At 39.5% G+C, this 13,969-nt stretch overlaps 1 pseudogene; it reads right to left on the minus strand.

Annotated features, from left to right (window-relative positions):
* Positions 1–3,252: 3,252 nt before the first annotated feature.
* LOC121158448 overlaps positions 3,253–13,969 on the minus strand; it is a 72,773-nt pseudogene continuing 62,056 nt past the window's right edge.

The raw sequence follows: 13,969 nt of genomic DNA on the forward strand, positions 1-13,969 counted from the left end.
AATAACAGAATAGATCAAACAGAAAGAAAGAATCAATGAGCTTTACGTCCAGCCATTCAAAACACACAATAGGCTGGGGGAATCAATCAAATGAAGAAAACATAGCAAAAAATGCGGGACTGATGACAAGAACAAATATTTGCGTTATTGTGGAAGAAGAGGGACTTGAGGATATCAAAGGGGGTAGAAAGCATATTCAAAAGGATAATGATGACTGGTATTCTTTATAGTGGATAAAGCTGCTACTTGTAAGGCTGGCATCCAATATGGACACTGATTCAAGTCCCAGCTGCTCCATTTCTAAATCAACTCTCTAGTAATGACCTTGAACAACAGCATATTTTCAAGTACCTTACCTTTGCCACATATGTGGAAGACCCAGAAGAAGCTCCTCGCTCAAGCTTTGATGTGGCCCAGCCTGGCCTTTGTAGGTATATAAAAATATTCAACCAGCAGGTGTAATATTTGTGTCTATGTCTTTTGAGTCTTAAAGGGAAAAACAGAAGACAATACAGAAACATTGCAATCCAAGAAAAAGATACAGTTAGTCTTTGTGTTTTCAAAGTTCATCAGTTAAATTCAGTCCAATAAAGAATACTCCAAGACATATTTTAAATAGTCTCCAACTATAAAGGCAATTTCCAAAATTACACACACATGCGCATGTGCACACACACACACACATACACACACACACACACACACACACACACACACACACACATACACTAAGATGTAAATAGCACATGAAGAGCACCAATTCATCTGCTTCATTCATTCAGGCTTCTGAGTAAAAATGCTACCAGTCAAGAGGGGCTGTGATGATAATTTTTACAACAGCAAGGGAAAATATTGTCAACCAAGAATATTATACCCAGGAAAACCACCATTAAGATATGAAAGAGAGATAAGATGTTCCAAGGCAAAAAATATCTGAGAAAATGTACCACCTCCAGACCTGTCTTATAGGGCAAAAGTCATATTCTCTCCTTCCTTCCTTCCTTCCTTCCTTTCTTCTTCTTTTCTATTTGAAAAGTAGACTTACCGAGAGAAGGAGAGACAGAAAGCAAGGTCCTCCAACTGTTGATTCACTCTCCAAATGGCCACAGCAGCTAGAGCAGAGATAATCTGAAACCAGGAACTTGAAACTTAAGCTTTTTCTGGGTCTCCAACATGGGTGCAGGACTCCAAGGACATGAGCAATGTTGAGCTGCCTTCTCAGGCTATAAGCAGTGAACTAGATGGGAAGGCAGCTGTCAGGACAAGAACCAGCACCCATATGGGATGTCAGTGCTTGGTTGTGGAGAGTTAGCCTGTAAACCACTTGTGCCAGCCACTAAAAATCTCTCCCCCTCCTCTTCTTCCTCTTCCTTGTTTTTATATTATGTTTACTTTTATTATATGTGGTTTTTATTTTTTTTTCATGATGATTACATAGTTAATCATGGTGCAAAGGACTGGGGGTTAGGGAAAAGTGGGTGAAGTCATTGTTTCCAAATTTGCTATTTTCCTTGTTTCTAGGGGAAGGGGAGAGATAAACAGAGAAGCCACATCTGACATCCCAAATGCTCCAGTACCCAGGGACGGGGAACCACCAACTGAAACCCAGAGTCCCTGGGAGATGCATGTTTTAATGGTTTTGCTCAAGTGGATTGGATAATTCTGAAATGCTGTCAATTTCACAGATCCAAGTCGAGCTCAAGTCTCCATTCACCCAGGATTTTGCTGTCATTTTTTGGCTGGGATAGTTGTCCAATTTGCTTTGATTTCCCTCTTCTGCGACAGCACCAAATGGGCTGCCATATTCTCTATGTGGATCAGGATCTGTGTCCACTACTCTGCTTTTTTCACTAAGGAGGACATATTCTTGCAGTCAGGCCCAAGGACCCAGACCAGGTGACTCAAGCCCTGCCAGATCCCCTACCTGCGAGACTCATGAACCCGGCACCAATGGAACACAGGCTGGCAAGGCTCACTATCGTGTTGCACAGCCTCAGTTCCGCCTGCTCCAAGTTCCAGCTATTGCTGGTGAGTGTGGCTGTCCAGCCCAGTCCAGTCAGAACATTGTCCCAGCCCTAATATGAACTGGCTGGTGTTGTGCCTCAACCTGATCCCTCCTATAACATGTCCTGGTTCTCAGATCTTCCAGTGGATGTTATGAACTGGCCCAGCCTGGTCTGTCTCCAGACATGACCCACATGTATGCCAGCAGGTTACTGTAACCTGACATGGTCTGGGTTGCTCCTTGCCTTGGTTTTGAACTCACCTTTAGGGACTGTGTTTGGACATAGGAATTTGCCAAATTCCTCTATCAGGTCTCCTCCCAGTGGCAGATCTTATGCATACCAGTGGATTCTTGGCCTAGATTGACTTTGTCCATCTCTTATCCTGGCAGGAACAGTGGCCTTGCTCAACTGGTCCACACCCATTCTGGTTCTTACTGTTGGGTTTGTAGCCCAGCCACACCTGATTCATGCCCAGGCACAGGTTTTTATGTGATTTAGCAGCCGCCGAGACCTTGCCCAGCCCATTCTATACCCACTCTGGCTCTCATGAGTCCCAGTGGGTGCTGGTGTCTAGCCCAGTCTGGTGTTCCCCAGACCCAGCCACACCCAAGCCGAGCGAGGCTGTAGCCATGTCCAGTCCATTGCTCTGATTCTCACCAGTGGGAACCCCAAACCAGCTGAGGCATCCCCTTAGCTCCCCAGCCAAGCTTGTTCCCATCCATAGCTCTTGGGCATGCCAATGGAGATTGCAGTGAGCCCATATCTCCCCCACAGATTCTGCTACCAGACCTAATTTTCTCACATGCTAGCTACTGTCATGGTCCATCCTAAAATCACCTGAACCCTGTTCTGACACTTACTAGTACTGCCTGACTCAGCAGGAGAGGTCCCCCAGCCTGGGAGCCACCTGAGGCCACCATTTGACCAAGGCAGAGAGATACTGTGGTCAGGGGGCAACTTGAGGGAGGTTTTTACTTTTTTTTTTTTCTTTTTCTACTTGTTAAGTAATAACACCTTTAAACAATGGGAAGGTAAGCCTGTTTCTGTGAAGCAAATGAATATGCTATTGCAATAATTTAGGGGGAAAAAATAAGAAAAGGGAGTTGAGGAGGGAAACCCCATACTTCCAAATCTGTGCCATGGAAAATGTGAAATAACTCATCTTCATACAGATTAAAAATAATAAAAGCAAAAGAAAAAATTCAGAAAGTAGAAAATGCATGAGTTCTATTTCTTCAGATGGTATTTAAGTATCCCTAAAGCCTTGAAGTTTGTTCTTTTCTACTGTCTTACTGGAAGGGTAGAAAAATTCAAATTAAAAAAAAAAAAAAACTTCTTGGGAAAGATCCAGGGTTTACACAGAGGGATCCAGTATTAGTCATGATGAAGATATCTTATTTGTCTACAATGATGAGTGGATCAGGCACAGGATCCAGTCTTAACATGTAACCATAGGCCCAGTGCATGAGCTGACGGAAAGTGGTAGAGGAGTCAGATGTCCCAGTGACAACAGTCTTTACAGAGTGCTTATGGAGAAGGGACAGAGTTGCTGCACATCTTACTATGTCTTCTTGAAATACAGTAATTTCCTGTGTAAAATACTGAATTCTGCAAGCATTGCTAGTAAAAACTGGAAATGGTACCCTCTGTCTGAATTCATTAGTGATGTTTTCAGCAAGTGGTGGCCTTGGGTAAGATGGAAAAAAACAAAGTCCTCTGGACCAGGTACAAACGCAAAACAACTCCTTTTGGTGAATATTTGGGGATTCACATATTCTGTTTGCCAAAGTTTTTAGGGCATCTTTTAAAGTTTGAAGTTAACTTTTTCCATGTGGTGCAGGTAAAAAATTACCACATAGAATGAAGCAAGTTAGAGGTCCTGTGAATCATGAGAGAACATCATGTGAAGTTTTTCTAGTACTTCTACTTGGGCCAACAAAACATTAGATATAAACACACATGTGCCATCTTTATTCTCATCTTTTAGTTTTTTCAGTTTTTCAGAAATCTTCACTGATGTACTAGATTGTCCTCCAAAAAAAAAATACTATTTCCACTGTATGTCTTCATGGTACTAGGGGGCTCCGGGTGTGGAAATCCAGAGGCATCAATGTGAAACAACTTGATCTAAACCAACCTTCTGCTAGGACAAAGCAGGTCTCTGTGTAGAGATCACTGTGGAATTGAACCTTAGTAAGTTTTAGTTGTACTGTTCCAGTAGAACCTTCTAGAAAAAACTTTCCCTCTTTTAATTGTGTTATTTCAAGGACAACCACATCTCCGATCTTGGAGGTACTACCCAATTAGGTTTCTATTGTTTTAAGCTGGAATTTGCTTCTACTGTTATCGGGCTGAGAACCTATCACTGAAGGAGTAAATAATTCATGTCTGTGAGTTTGCTAGTGCAAAATGAGATATCGTTCACAAAACAGCTCTGCTTTATCTCTTGCTGTTCCAAACAAATTTGGCGCAGGGTGGTTGGTCATTAACAGACAGAAAAGCATTTTTCTTTCTGTATTGTATACAAAGTGTGGGATATCAAATGCTCCTATGATATTGAAAATATGTTCTGTAGTTTCATCTACCGACTGAGCACCGCAGGACTGCTGCTTCTACGCCAGATCACTCAACTATGTTTGAAGACAAAGGCTGCTTTCGTACAACAGCACTGATGATCTTGCCCAGGGCATCCTCCAGAGCCACTTCATTGATGGACTGAAGAGATTCAGTTAGGTAGTTCATGGCTTCACCCCAGAGCAGCAAGCCTTGCAGCCTGAAGGGGGGAAGATTGCCTGGCTCTACTAAAAGTCACTTATTAAAACCAAAAGTAAGAAGTGCTAATGAACGGAAGAAAACATTGCAAGAGGGAAAATTCACTGGTAAGAATAAGTATACAAACAAAATCAGAATGCTACAATAGTACAAATATTGTACAAAAATTATTTATGTCTTTAGAATGAAAATAAAGTGTTATACTTACTATGTTAAAATGTAAATAGGGGAGCTATACATAGAAATAAAGCAGAACATTTTAAAGATTGAAAATGTGGAAGGCAATGGAACACAAGAATAACATTTCTTTATTATTACTTCTAATCTCTTTTTTTGTTTGCCTATTTAATCATTATAACCAATGTTAACTTATCATCATTTAAGAATAACTTGTTACAATAAAAAGCTTTCATGAGCCTCATAGTAGCCACAAAACAAATATCTATAATAGACTTACCAAAAAACAACTTACCAAAACCAACTAGTCAGAGTACACAACTAGAGAAAATTACTCAACCTCAAATAAAGATTGTAATTTAGGAACAACCAATAATTACCTCAAAGGTACGTGCACTAATTTCCACAATTAAAAATCGGAGTAATGGGTCCAGAATGGTAGCCTAGTGGCTAAAGTCCTCGCCTTGCTTGTGCCAGGATCTCATATGGGCACAGATTCATGTCCCAGGGGCCCTGCTTCCAATCCAACTCCCTGCTTGTGGCCTGGGAAAACAGTCAAGGATGGCCCATGGCATTGGGGCCCTGCACCTGCATGGGAGACCCCGAAGAAGCTTCTGGTTCCTGGATTCCAATTGGCTCAGCTTTGACCATTGCAGCCACTTGAGAAGTGAATCATCAAACAAAAGATCTTTCTCTCTGTCTCTCCTCCTCTCTGTATATCTGACTTTCCAATAAAAATAAATAAATCTTAAAAAAAGACAGAGTAATTGGATGAATAATCTTTAAAAACAGCCATCTATATGCTGCTTACAAGAAAATCTTTTCACCTCTAACTGAAAGTTAAAGGATGAAATTAGATATGCAAGAATAGCTGTGCTTCTATAATATAGAGTTTGGAATGAAAGCAGTAAAAGCAACAAAGGCATTTGTTATATAATGATAAGATGTCAGATTCTGTAATAGAAAATAAAAATTGAAAATTTATTTGTACCTGATATAAAAGCACCCAATTACATATAACAAATATTAATAGATTTAAAAGGAGAGAAAGATTTTTTAAAAATAGCATAAGACTTCACCACCCCACATTCAGAAATGTGCAGTTCATCCAAACAGAAAGGCAATAAATAGCAACAGATTTAAACCGTACCCTAGATCAGATGTCCCTGCAAAATCTACAAAACATTCCATTTATTTGGTGAAGGACACACATTATTTTCAATAGCACGTGGAACATTCTCCCATGTGGATCTTATGGTACAGCACAAAGCAAGTCTCAACAAACTAAAAAACAAGTCAGAAATTACATTGAGCATCTCTTCTAATTATAAAACATTGGGAACCAAGGAAATACACAGAAACTAAACAACTTAATCATGAACAACCACTAGACCAAGGAGGAAATTTTAAAATTTTTGAAATTAATAAAAATAGAAATACAACAACCCCAAACACTGGGATACAGGAAAGGCAGCACAAAGGTTTATATCAATCAACCCCTGTATTAAAAAACTTGAAAGATCTCAAGTTGTTGCACACCAAAGAATTAGAAAAACAAAACAAAACAAAGAAAACTTGAACACTTTAGTAGAAGAAAAGAAACAATAAAATTCAGAACACAAACAACTGACAGAGAAACCCCCACCCCTCCAAAACACCAATGAAATGAATAAGTGGTTCTTTGAAATGATAAACAAAGTTGAAAGGCCTTTATCTAGAGTAATAAAAAAATACAAGTCTCAAATACATGCATTCATAGATGAAAATGTCAACATTACAGCTGAAACCATGTAAACACAAGAAGGGTTGTTAGAGACTAGTCTGAACAACTACAATGTGAAAAAAGTTTAATATCTAAATAAACAGACAAATTCCTGGGCACATACACATTACCAAGATTAAATCACAAAGAAATAGGCCATCTGAACAAATGATGCATAGCAAAATTGAGTTAGTGATTAAGAATTCTACCATCAAAGAAAATCCCAGGATCAAATGGGCTCACTGCTAACTTATACCAAACACTGGAAGAATTAAAATCAATCCTTGATAAATTATTTCATAAGTAAAAGAATAGAGCCCGGCACAGTGGCCTAGTGGCTTAAGTCCTCACCTTGAACATGCTGGGACCCATACGGGCACTGGTTCTAATCCTGACAGTCCAGCTTTCCATCCAGCTCCCTGCTTGTGGCCTGGGAAAGCAGTAGGGGATGGCCCAAAGTCCTGGGGCCCAGCACCTGCAGGGGAGACCTGGGAAAAAATTCCTGGCTCCTGGCCTAGGACTGGCTCAGCTCTAGCCATTGAGGCCACTTGGGGAGTGAATCAACGGACGAAAGATCTTTCTCTCTTCCTCTCTCTTCCTCTCTGTATGTCTGACTTTTCAATAAAAATGAGTAATAAAAATCTTTTTTTAAAAGACAAAAGAAAAAAGAATTATTTTAAACTCATTCTATGGTATCAGTAATCCTTTGACACCACAGCCAAAGATAGACCAATAATAACAAAGGAAAGATACAGGACAGTAACCTTGAAGAATGCAGATGCAAACATCCTCAGCCAAATTCTACCAAATCAAATTTCTCAACACAATAATCAAGTAGAATTTTTTTCTGGGATGCCAGGATGGCTTAATATAACCATATCAATAAGTTAGATCCACCATGCCAACAGATACACAGGAGTATCTCAATAGATACAGAAAAGACCTCAGGTAAATCTCAAAACCCCTTCATTATAAAACTGTGAAAAAATTAAGCATAGAAGGAACATGCCTAAATGTAATCAAAGGCCACACATGACAAGCCTATAGTTAGAAATATAGTAAATGGATAAAAGCTGAGGATTTTCCCCCCAAGATCTGGAAAAATAAAAACATTTCATTTTCCAACATAAACCTGGAAGTCCTAACCAGTGAATCAGGCAAGAGAAGAAAGCAAAGGGCACCCAAACGGGAAATGCAGATGTCAAATTTCCACCATTTGCAGATAACATGGTTATATATATGGAGAGAGAGAGAGAGAGAGAGAGAAAGAGAGAGAGAATTACCACACATATAAATGAATTTCCAGATACTCCGTTAAAAAGCTGTTAAATAAATTTAACAGTTATGTGATACAAAGTCAACATACAAAAATCAGCATTACTGTTATAAACCATCAGTGAATCAGCTGAAAAAAAGAAATTAAGAAAGCATATTACTATTGATAACATGAAAAATAATAAAATAACCTAAGCACTAGCTTAACCAAAGATGTGAAAGATCTTTACAATAAAAACCATAAGCCACTGCTGAAAGCAACTGAAGATGACGCACAAAAAAATTGAAAAATCAGCCTGTCTCATGGCTTGAAAGAGTTAGTATCATTAAAAAGTATGCATACTATTCTTAAAGCAATTTACAGCTTCAATGTGGTCCCGATTATAATCCTAACGGCATTTTTCACAGAACTGGAAAAAAAGACCTACTAAAATTTGTATAGAACAAAAGATCTGATAGCCAATACAATCTTCAGCAAAAATAAACAAATAGATAAATAAAGCAGTAGACATTACATCGCTCAACTTAAGATAATATATTGCAGTTCTGCGTAATGGTTCAGTTGGCTAATCCGCTCCCTTTAAACACCAGGATCCCAACTGGGTCCTATTGTGTGCTGCTCCACTTTTCATTCAGCACCTCCCATACGTCTCCCCACCCCAAATCCCATGGCCTGGGAAAACACTCAAGGATGGGACTCTACACCCTCCTGAGAGACCTGGGAAAAGCTCCTGGCTTTGGATTGGTTCAGTTCTGGACGTTGTGGCCACTTGGTGAGTGAACCAGCAGATGAAATATCTTTCTCTTTGCCTCTCCTTCTTTGTAAATCTGCCTTTCCAATAAAAAATAATTAATTTTTAAGGGAAATATACTAGAAAACCGGTGACTAAAACAGCATGATACTGGCAGGAAAACACATCCATAGATCAATGAAAGAAAACAGGGAACTTGTAAGAAAATTCTCATATCTATGGCCATTGATCGTTGACAAAAATATTGAGAATATACATTGTAAATGGATAGTCTTTTTAACAAATTGAGCTGGGAATATTTTATATACACAATCAGAAGGAAGAAACTAAAGCTCTAAATCTAAAGCTCCCCAGGTACAAAAAAATCAACTGAAAGTGGATTAAATATCCAAATGTAAGAACTAAAACTCCAAAACAACCAGGAGGAAACACTGAAGAATTCCTCAAGACTTTGGAATAGGCAAAGATTTTTCTAGAAGAGGACCCAAAAGTACAGGAACAAATAAAAGACAAATGGCATCATATCAAACTAAGGCACTTAGGCACAGCAAAGGTATTAACCAACAGTGAAGGGACAGTAACCTAATTGAGAGAAAATACATTCAAGCTATATCTGATCAAGGGATAATATTCAAAATATTAAAGTAACCCAAGAGGCCAATGGGGTTACTCTGGTATTGCTGGGAAAAGCCAAAGCTATAGGTACCAGTTCTAGATCTGCCTCCTCCTCTTTTGGCTCAACTCCCTGCTGATGTACATTGGCAAGCATAGAAGATGGCCCAATTGCTTGGGCCACTGTACCCATATGGGAGACCCTTAAGAAGCTCCTACTTCCTGATTTCAGACCAGTGTAGCTTCTGTCATTTTAGTCATCTCTGGAGTAAATCGGCACTTGGAAGATCTTTGTCTGCCAAAAGTAGCTCAAGCAACTCCAAAGCAAATAAAGAGTGTGATTTAAAATGAGAAGTCGATCTAAACAGATATTTGTCAAAGACTACATACATATGAAAATAAGTACGTGAAAAATGCTCAACACCACTCATCATCAGAGAAATGCAAGTCAAAGCTGGAATGGGATACTACCTCACCCATTTAGATTGGTCATTGCAAGAGAAGACAAAGCCTAATAAATGTGGGAAAGGAGGTAGACGAAAAGGAACTCTAACACACCACTGGCATAAACACAAATTAATACAATCATTGACAAAAGCAATATGCAAATAACTAAAAAACCTAAAAAGTAAAACTACCATGACTCAGCAATCTCATTTTTAGGTAGGTATTTAGACTGCACATTACACAACGTTGTCATGTATCAAAACATCACAAAATACTCCATAAATATGTATGTTTTATGTATATTAAAATTGTTCAGTACTTATTTATTTGAAAGGCAAAGCTACATGAAGAACAGGGGAGAAAGAGAGGTCTTTCATCCACTGATTCACTCCTCCAAAAGCTACAACAGCTGGGGATGGGCCTGGCCAAACGCAGGACAGGAACTTCTTCTCAGTCTCCTATATGAGTCCAGGGCTTGTCCTTTGCTGCTTCCCCAGTTATATTAACATATGCCTGTAGGTATATTAACAGGTATATTAACAGCCAGAACTTGAACCAGCACCCATATGGAATACTAGAACCACAGCCAGCAGCTTAATCTATGATACCACGGCCCCAGCTCCTAAAATGTCTTTTTGAAAAATTAAAAAGAAATGTCTGAAGGGTCAATTTTGAAGAGCAGGCAGAAACTAATGCAACCCAAGGGGTCTGGAAGCAGAACTATCATCACAAAGTGAGATACATTTCCATAGGACATTATAGCCATGACCCTTCAAGACTCCTGACCAAATATCAACAATCCCCTTTCATCTCTTGGCAGTATTTTCATTTCTTCTTCTTCTCTAAGAGGACTCAGTTCATGTTTCAATCTTCAGTTTTAATTAACCAAATAATTAATTTGAAAATGAAAGCAAGAGAAGTGCGTGAGGGAAAAGTGAAAGAGAAACCTCCTACCTGCTAATCTGAAATGCCTGCACTAGCCAGGCTGTTCTAGACTGAGGGGGCATCCAGGAACTCCATCCAAAAGGTAGCAATGGCCCAACAATTTCAGCCATCGCTGCCTCCCACCTGCCTCCACCCAGCTCCAGTTCCACTCTGAGAGGAAGCTGGAATCAGGACTTGGAGCCAGGACTTGAATCCAGGTGCTGCAACATGGAATGTGGATGTTCCAATCAGCATCTTAACTGCTATGCCAAGCACCGAGCCCTTAGTGCTATCAGCGTATCAGCGTTTCACATTAAGGAATGTATTTTTTATGTAGTATTCAAGTTTGCATGCATTAACCCTGTTCTTGAAAGATGTGTACCAGGTTCTCTCTCTCTCTCTCTCTCCCTCTCCCCCTCTCTCTCTCTCTTACTGGTTTCAAGCCAGTGATTTTTAATTGATTTCAAGACCCACTAATAGGTCGGGACCTACAGTTCAAAAACACTGTTCTAGAGAGATTGATTCAGTCTATAGCGTCACTGTTGATAAAGTGTACAAGCCTTTGTCGAAGGTAAAGAGTAAAGAAAACAAGACTTTCCTGAATTTGGAGGAAAACAGGACAAAAAGAATGGAATATTGCGTTTCACATCTTTATCAGCAGAATGAACCTATGCCAAGTTCACTACTCTATGCAAGATTAACCTGTTCCCGTCATCACTCAGCGCCGAAGCAGTACCAATCATGGCTTTCCTCACAAGGGAGGAGGCATCGAAGGGAGGGACAGAGGCAACGGTCTAGTGTTATTTTAGCATATGCACCAGTGGCACTAATTTCATGCAACTTCTCTGAAAAATTCACATTGATTTGGAGGTAAGGTTCACTTTCCATGTGCCCTGCTCTGTTTGCTACACTAGCCCCTTCACCTCACCACTATTTAGTCTAGCCTCTAGTTGTCTAACATTAGCTACCAACATATTGAAAGTCATAAAATTAAAAAGCCTACTTTTATAGGATCCTACTTATACACATAAGCACCAAGATCCCGGGCTAAATTCATGCCATGTTGGAGGCCATGAAATAAATCTAAACTCAATATTGAGATCATGTTTTGAGGTTCACAATGTTCCTAACCATGTGCACAGTTTCATGATGTGTCTCCGTCTCTCCCTCTTGCTCTCATCAAGTGGCAAGTGCTGCTCTTCTGGGAACATTAAGCCTTCCTGCAAGGTTTCAGCCTTGGCATTTTTCCGCCCCACAGTTCTAAAGTTAGTAGAGAAGTAGAAATATTTCATTTCCTTGATTATGCCTCCACTCTTTCAAATTACTCCCAGGAAATGTCAAAGCCTGAAGAAATATCTTGGAGACTATGACTAAATTAAAATTGTGCAGAAGAGTGGTCTGTCGTAATGAGATTATCCAGGCCAGCCATGTTGCTGAAGGAAAGCATTTTGCGAATGGCTTTCCTTCTCAGGGACTAATCTAAACCTCCCTGGCTGGCTTGATAGCCTCAACTGCTCAGGAAAGGCCAGCCCATGGAATCTCCCAGCTAATTAACCATGCCCTCTGTGGCAGGTGCCCCTCACTTTGATTTCTTCACCCACGCACTTGAAAACCCCGAGTTTTGCTTCTATTTGCAGTCACATTTGTAATAATGGAAAGAAAAATAACTGACTTCTTGAACTCCTCTTACGTGTCAGTCAGGAGAGCAAATATAGCTCACTCTGACAGTTACTTAGAGCTAAAGGATTTCTCAGCAACTCAGTGGTGTGAACTTGCACATTCTTAAAGCTGGCTGCTTCCTGGATGCACTATCTCTGCAGATAAGGATGTGAAACGTGTTACAGAGCATATTTGGCATCCACAGGTGACATTCAGATTCTTGTAAGTCTAATTATAGAAAAAAAGATGATCAACGCAGAGCTGAATTCCTAGATGTGGTAGGTGGTGAGCTGTCTCATTACCATGAGGCTTTCTTCTCTCTTTGCTTCAGCCCAAGTCCCCAGAAACCTCACATCCCAGTCAAGCAGATGGGATTGCATGTTACAAAGAAAACAAAGTCAAGTTCTGGGTCACACACATACACACACAAAGCAAATAAATGAAAATTCTCTAAATGTTTCTTATTACATTTCTAGATAAATAGACTGCTAAATCTATTGTTTCTTGATTTTTGTTTTGTCTATTATTCATTCACATTGACATCATAATCTAATTTCACTTTCCATTGTATCTAACCAATTATTCTGGGTAGTTCAATAGGTAGCATTTAATGATAATATTTGATAACATAGAACAGAGATTTCCATGTAATGTCAAGGAATATACATTTTGTGAATATTATTTATTTCTGTTTTTTGGAGTTTTAAAAAAATATTTAACTTATTTATTTGAAAGACTGACAGAAATGGAGATAAATAGATGAGAGAAAGAGAGGAACAGAGAGGACTTTGTATCTGCTGTCTAGGTACCTGCAATAGCTGGATGGGCCAAGCTGAAGCCAGGAACTCCTTCCAGGTCTTCCACTTGGGCGGCATGGATTCAAGTACTTGGGCCATCATCAGCTACTTTCCAGGCAGAGTAACAGGGAGCTGTATCAGAAGTGGAGTAGCCAGTACTTAAACAAGCATGCAGATACAGCACACGAGAGTCCCAGGAGACTATGCAACAAGTTGTACTCAATGGATGCAGTTCCAAGTTATTTCCATTGACTGACTTGTAATTAATGTTCCAAAGTGCCTAAGAGTTGGTGCTTCTATCAAGTCTAACATACCACATAACTCTGAAAACAGAAGTAAAGTTTAGAAACTTACATGAATTGTAAGCCTATTGTAGAAGCATGCTCCCAGTCCCCTTCTCTGTGTCTTCTCTTTTTCTCAGTAAAAAGTAAAAGTCATCCAGAAGGAATAAAGCAGAAGCTGTCTGGAATAGCACACGTCTGGAGCTATTGAGAGTGGAAAAATATTTAAGAAAAAGCATACATGTAAGTTCCACCCTTCTCAAGTTGGACACCCAGTCTCTTCATCATATTGTGACTTGACACACTAGTACAACTCTCCAAAAACTCAAAAAACGTTTTTGTAAAAATCTACTAACAAGCCAAAACAATTACCAAACATCATTAGCCACTCAACAACAAACAAAAACCCTATCCCCTAAAAACCTTTACTATGCTTTGTTAAACTTTAAGGTGATTCTCGTGCTATATCAACTCTCCAAAATGACTTTTTAAAATTGTTTAATTT

Source organism: Ochotona curzoniae, unplaced genomic scaffold, assembly GCF_017591425.1.
Source record: "Ochotona curzoniae isolate NIBS_2020 unplaced genomic scaffold, NIBS_Ocur_1.0 contig_3819, whole genome shotgun sequence".
NCBI classification, from domain to species: Eukaryota; Metazoa; Chordata; class Mammalia; order Lagomorpha; family Ochotonidae; genus Ochotona; species Ochotona curzoniae.